Genomic DNA, 6,327 nt, shown 5'->3' with positions numbered 1-6,327 from the left:
GTGTTGGGAGAGTGGGTGCTGTCGGAGGATCAGTGCTGAGGGATCATATTTAATTTATTTCATGCTAATATTTCCAGAAACAAATAATATAGCAGCGGGATATGCAAACTGTCTATCAAAACATTCAATGGCAAGTCCGAACATAAACAAATTATCTAACATCTCTCTCATATTTGAGGACATAGTGCCTGTTTTTGTCACACATACGCTGCCTGTCTGGTCACATACATCATCCCTGTTGTAGTCTCACACAACCTCCACAGGTTTTTCATACATCCTCCCACTCTACATCTTACACACCCTCCATATCTTTGTCACATCCACCGTCACTGCATGGGAAAAACTCGAAGTCTGCCAGTACTGGAGTAGACTTCAGTTTACCCACCCCCAGTGATATGATTGTGTAAAAATGGTTAGAAGTTAGAGCGTGGTGCTAATAACGCCAAGGTCGTGAATTCTCACCCGCCCACAACAGATGGGTACCCTCTCGTTCTGCACTGCCCCACCTGAGCGAAAGGAACTTATCTACTTACCCGATTCATGCCCCTCCTGATTGAGAAACCTCCATAAGATTAGCTCCCAGCCTCTGACGCGCCAGACAAAATAGTGAGAGAGCGTTCAGCCTGTAAACGTTTGCACCTTTTCCATTTTCAAATGTAGGATATAGCATGCTGTCTGAAGCAGTCATCTTAGCAGCTGATCTGTCGCTGACAAACGCTGCAGGAAGGCGTGATAACTTGCTAAATATGCTGTCAAACGAAGATTGCATAAGCAACATGAGTCATTGAGGAAAACGTGCAATTGAGTTCTGCGCTGTTGCTCACTCTAAAGCAAATGCGTCCTTCGGGAGCAGAAAGAATCCCACTGTTATATTACAATTCAAATGCATTTGGCATAAGGTTCGCAGCAGTTAATAAGCAGCACAAAACCCTGACTCCAAAGGTCTTTGAGTTTCCAGAAGCACAGTGAGCGATCGTCGAAGGTACGTTTCTCCAGACGATATTTGTCAGCATGACAAGCTGCAGCTGAGCTGGTGGCATTGCCATTGAAATTGCATGCGTCCGGACATTGTGCTTAATTTTGGATATCAGAGCAAATGGTTAGCTCGAGTGTACGCGTTTGAAAAAGTCAATGCTTTTTTTTTGTTGAAAAGTTTTGCAACGAAAGGAAATACCTCAGACGAGCGTGCAATCGATATCAAATCAAAAAATGAATAGACGCCGTGATTGTGAGCACGGGCAATGTAGGCATTTGCTTTGTGCGCGCTGCTACGTTGGTTGGTTAGCTCAGCTGGTTAGAGCGTGGTGCTAATAACACCAAGGTCGTGGGTTCAATCCCCTCACTGGCGAGGTGACGCGCTTGTGTCGTTAGCTACCCTGTGCCAAGGTTCGTCGTGGCTTTTAATTTCACCGCCTGCAAGAACTTGTCCCATGATCGATTCAGATGTGTATTCATTCGAAAGCTAGTCATCGCTGTCTTGGAACAGCAACTCGTTGGTCCCATGCCGGATCTCAGCTGCGTTGCTGTATTTCCAAACAAAGTGAACCACAAACTCACCAAACAGAAAGCCTCGCCAGCGCAATAAAACATTTGACAGGGATAGATGCACAACCCGATCGCCGTACCCATGATGACTCTTGGATGTTGTCTGCAGCAAATCAATCAGTCTCAATTGTTTTCACAAAGAAATGCAAAACATGAAATATATGCAATATTAAGTCGACCTGGCACAGTCTCGGAGGAGAACCAGAGGTCAGGCTTCAATTGAAATCAAAGATTCATTCATCTTATTTTCCTGGATCTCTGTTACTACTTTTCACGCGACTTCCAGAGGGAATTCCAGACTGGGAGCTGGGATCTGGCGTGGTGTGGAGCTTGGGGAAGAGACCGAGCCTGTAACTGGAGTGAGTGTGGTGTTAGGGGGAATGGGCGTGGAGTCTTGAGCAGGGTGGTGTTCCCCTCAGGTTTCTGGGGACGGGGATGCTGACAGTGGGACCTGGGGGTGTCAGCACAATGCAGGTGATTGTCGTTGATGGGGGTGGACGTGGTGCCAAACACGGCAGTGGGGGCCGCTGAATTCACTGAGTGTGTGACATCAGGGATGATGTGAGGGGCGGAAGTGTTGTCACTTGTGGTGTATGAGGAATTGTGAGGGGCGGAAATAACACTTACTTTATGTTAACCAATAAATTCCTGTCATAATTCTGTTTGACAATGTCGTATTTTAATTAAACTCACTCCCTTACTGTTTCTCTGTTTTGGTCTTCATCTACATCTCTATGGTGTTCCAATATTTCAACCTTTCTCTTTGGACTTCCGAATTTCCATTCACCTCAGACCTGTCCCCCTCCTCATCTGTGTCCGTTTATAGCACACTGCATAATCTTGGTACCTATTCCAATAAAATAGCTCAGTCTTCCCTGAGTACTGGTAGCAGTGCTCACTGGTCAGAACTACTTCTGATGATACTATTGTGTGGTCCTGATACATTCCTGCACTCTGCTGATATCACTCAGTCTCTCTCCATGTGATATCCCTCACTGTGTGGGTTTAATTACTGCCTCTGTCAGTGTCTCTCACTCTTGCAGGTACTCCAGATCCTGGGCCAACAACATTCTCCAATTCAGAGGGAAGCAACTGCACAGGCCATTGATGGAGACTGGGATTTTCCAGATCTCTGTGGGATTCAGTGCCATTCTCTATGTGTTGCCTTGATTGCATTAGAATAATTTTCCATTCTGTCTATTTCTCTGTCTCCTGCAGGTATTTTTGATGTCACTGACACAGCAGAATTCCCAATTCCTGTCTCGTCCATCAGCACATTGAAGATGGTTGGTCAGCCAGAGACAGATGGAGAGTGAGATCTGGAGCCTTCAGTCAATCCTGCAGCCGATAAGATCACTCACGCAGTCAGCAGCACAGGGAGGGGTTCATGGGCTTTAATTCCAAACCTGAGGACATGATGTCGGAGCAATGCTGGGCAAGGAATATGACAAAAATCTCAGGCTTCATTATCACCACCTTGTCTGTAAATTCATCTGTTCCACAGAACCCTCCCTATGTCGGTCAGTTTCTCCACTGTCTGTTTCATAGATACCACCTTCCCCTATCTCTATCATCCCCAACAACCCTGTTTATCCCTATCAGCTCCTCCTGCCAGTACAACTCTTCAAGTTTCTGCTGTTGCCTTTAATCCTGGGTTCTGTCACATCACTCCTTAAAGGACGAAAAACAACTCTTCAGTTCCTGAAGCCATCCCGGTTAGTGTCGTCCTTTCCAGACCAGAAAAAAGACCTCCCTGTCTTTGTGAAATTTTTGAACTCTTACTACCTTCATGACCTCTGTAACCTTCCCGTCATGACAAGAAAAAAGCTCTCTACCTTAGTAACCTCCTCCAGCTGTTAGACTCCTCCTTGTCTCTGTGCACAAAGCAGAGTGACCCTGCTTCTCTCATAAATTAGTTTCTGCATTTCTAATGATGACTCTGAACTCTTCCTGTCTCTAGAACGCACTCAGTCTCTGTAAACTCTGTTGGTCCCGAATGATGTAATTTCCTTCGGTAACTACAAACATTTATGCCTTTAATTTTCTCCAGACGCAACCGCACAGCTTATTTCTATAACCTCCATGAGTGACAGAGTCATAGAGATGTACAGCACGGAAATAGACCCTTAGGTACAACCCGTCGATGCCGACCAGATATTCCAACCCAATCTAATCCCACCTGCCAGCACCCAGCCGATATTCCTCCAAACCCTTCCCATTCATATACCCATCTAAATGACTCTTAAATGTTGCAATTGTACTATTCTCCACCACTTCCTCTGGCAGCTGTTTCCATACACGTACCATCCTCTACGTGAAAAAGTTGCCCCTTAGGTCTGTTTTCTATCTTTCCCGTCTCAAATTAAATCTATGCCCTCTAGTTCTGGACTCTCTGACCCCACGGAAAAGACTTTTGTCTATTTATCCTATCCATGCCCCTCATAATTTTGTAAACCTCTGTCAGGTCACCCCTCAGCATCCGACATTCCAGGGAAAACTGCTCCAGCCTGTTCAGCTCCTCCCTATAGCTCAAATCCTCCAACTCTGGCAACTTTCTTGTAAATCTTTACTGAACCCTTTGAAGTTTCACACCATCCTTCAGATAGGAATGAGACCAGAGTTGCACGCAATAATCCAACAGTGGCCTCCCCAATATCCTGCACAACCGCAACATGACCTCCCAACTCCTGTACTCAATACTCTGACCAACAAAGGAAAGCATACCAAATGCCACCTTCACGATCCTATCTCCCTGCGACTCCACTTTCAAGGAGCTATGAACTTGCACTCCAAAGTCTCTTGGTCAGCAACACCCCCTAGGACCTTAGCATTACGAGTATAAATCCTGCAAAGATTTGCTTTCACAAAATGCAGCACATCGCATTTATTTGAATTAAACTCAATCTTCCACTTAGTCCAATGGCCCATCTGGTCCAGATCCTGTTGTAACCCACTTCGCTATTCACTACGCCTCCAATTTTGGTGTCATCTGTAAACTTACTAACTATATCTCTTAAGCTCGCCTCCAAACCATTTATGTAAATGACAAACAGTAGATAGCCCTGCAGTGATCCTTGTGTCTCTGCACTGGTCACAGTCTGATAAACATCCCTCCACCACCACTCTCTGTCTTTTACCTTTGAGCCAGCTCTGTATCCAAACGTCTAGTTCTCCCAGTATTCCATCTTGCTTATCAGGCTCCCATGGGGAACCTTGTCGAATACCTCACTAAAGTCCATGTAGATCACATCTTTCAATCTGCCCTCCTCAATCTTCTTTGTTACTTCTTCAAAAAACTCAATCAAGTTTGTGAGTAATGATTTCCCACGCACAAAGCCATGTCGACTATTCCTAATCAGTCCTTGCCTTTCCAAATACATGTGCATCTTGTCCCTCAGGATTCCCTCCAACAACGTGCTCATCACTGAGTTTAGGCTCACCGGTCTATAGATCCCTGGCTTGTCTTTACCACCCTTCTTAAACAGTGGCGCCAATTTTGCCAACCTTCTGTTTTCTAGCACCTCATCTGTGACTACTGATGATACAAATACCTCAGCAAGAGGCCCAGCAATCACCTCTCTAGCTTCCCACAGAGTTCTCGGGTACACCTGATCATTTCTTGGGGATTTATTCGCCTTTAACCGTTTCAAGACATCCAGCACTTCCTCCCTTGTAATCTGGACGTTTTGCAAGATGTCACCATTTATTTCCCTGCAGTCTATATCTTTCATATGCTTTTCGACAGTAAATACTGATGCAAAATATTCATTTAGTCTCTCCCCCGTTTTCTGCGGCTCCACGCAAAGGCCGCCTTGCTGATCTTTGTGGGGCCCTATTCTCTCCCGAGTTACCCTTTTGTCCTTAATATATTTGTCAAAACCCTTTGCATTCATCTTAATTCTACTTGTCAGACCTATCTCATGTCCGCCTTTTGCCCTCCTGAATTCCCCTTAAGTGTACTCACACTTCCTTTATACTCTTCCCAGGATTCACTCGATCTATCCTGTCTGTACCTGACATATGCTTCCTTCTTTTTTCTGAACCAACCACTCAATTTCTTTAGTCATCCAGATTTCCCTATAGTTACCAGCCTTCCCTTTCACTCTGACAGGAACATTCTTCTATGGACTCTTTTATCTCATTTCTGAAGGCTTCCCATTTTCCAGCCGTCCCTTTACCCGTGAACATCTGCCTCCAATCAATTTTCAAAAGTTCTTGCCTAATATCGTCAAAATTGGCCTTTATCCAACTTAGAACATCGACTCGTAGATCTGGTCTATCCTTTTCCATCACTGTTTTAAAACAAATAGAATTATGGTCGCTGGCCCCAAAGTGCTCCCCCACTAACACCTCACTCACCTGCTCTGCCTAATTTCCTAAGAGTCGGTCAAGTTCTGCACCTTCTCTCGTAGGTATAACCACATACTGAATCAGAAAATTGTCTTGTACACACTTAAGAAATTGCTCTCCATCTAAACCGTTAACACTATGGCAGTCCCAGTCAATGTTGGAAAGTTAAAATCCCCTACCATACCTACGCTATTATTCTTACAGATAGCTGAGTTCTCCTTCCAAGTTTGTTTGGCAAATTCCCTTTGACTATTGGGGTGTCTTTAATACAATCTTAATCAGGTGATCATCCCTTTCTTATTTCTCAGTTCCACCCAAATATCTTCCCTGGATGCATTTCTGGGAATATCCTCCCTCTGCACAGCTGTAATGCTATCCCCTATCAAAAAAAGTCACTCCCACTCCTCTCTTGCCTCCCTTTCTGTCCTTCCT

At 44.9% G+C, this 6,327-nt stretch overlaps 1 non-coding gene across 1 annotated transcript; it reads left to right on the top strand.

Annotated features, from left to right (window-relative positions):
* Positions 1–1,275: 1,275 nt before the first annotated feature.
* On the top strand, positions 1,276–1,349 carry trnai-aau (transfer RNA isoleucine (anticodon AAU)). Its single transcript has one exon. It is a non-coding gene; the product is annotated as a tRNA-Ile (tRNA).
* The last annotated feature ends 4,978 nt before the right edge of the window (positions 1,350–6,327 follow it).

This window comes from Hemiscyllium ocellatum, unplaced genomic scaffold (genome assembly GCF_020745735.1).
Source record: "Hemiscyllium ocellatum isolate sHemOce1 unplaced genomic scaffold, sHemOce1.pat.X.cur. scaffold_103_pat_ctg1, whole genome shotgun sequence".
Lineage (NCBI taxonomy): Eukaryota > Metazoa > Chordata > Chondrichthyes > Orectolobiformes > Hemiscylliidae > Hemiscyllium > Hemiscyllium ocellatum.
Note: the sequence above shows the minus strand (reverse complement) of the source record. Positions and strands in the feature narration are given on the sequence as shown.